This window comes from Arachis duranensis, chromosome 7 (genome assembly GCF_000817695.3).
Source record: "Arachis duranensis cultivar V14167 chromosome 7, aradu.V14167.gnm2.J7QH, whole genome shotgun sequence".
Lineage (NCBI taxonomy): Eukaryota > Viridiplantae > Streptophyta > Magnoliopsida > Fabales > Fabaceae > Arachis > Arachis duranensis.
The window spans coordinates 21,793,763-21,794,391 of NC_029778.3; positions in this window are offsets into that span (position 1 = coordinate 21,793,763).

Genomic DNA, 629 nt, shown 5'->3' on the forward strand with positions numbered 1-629 from the left:
AGCTTTGCTAAAGTCCCCAATTAGAGGTGTCCAAGGTTCTTAAGCACACTCTTGTTGCCTTGGATCACAACTTTATTTCTTTCTTTCTTTTTCTTTTCTTCTTCTCTTTTCTTTTTTTTTCTCTTTCTCTTTTTTTTTTCAAATTTTTTTTTCACTGCTTTTTCTTGCTTCAAGAATCAGTCTGATGATTTTTAGATCCTCAATAACAGTTCTCTTTCTCCTCATTCTTTCAAGAGCCAACAATTATTTAACATTCTCAAAACAACAAATTCAAGAGACATATGCACTGTTCAAGCATTCATTCAGAAAACAAAAAGTATTGTCACCACATCAAACTAATTCAACTAGTTTCAATGATAAATTTTGAAATCCTGTACTTCTTGTTCTTTTGTGATTAAAGCATTTTTTATTTAAGAGAGGTGATGGATTCATAGGACATTCATATCTTTAAGGCATAAAAGTTCAATTTTATTAATTATGAATTAAAACAAGACTCAAAAATAGATATAGAATGAGACTAGAAAAACGAAAAATCAAAACAAAACTCAATAAAAAAAATGAAAAACAGAGGCTCCTAATGATAGAGGTTTTCACAGAGTTAGGACTCAACAACCTTGATTTTGAGAAGT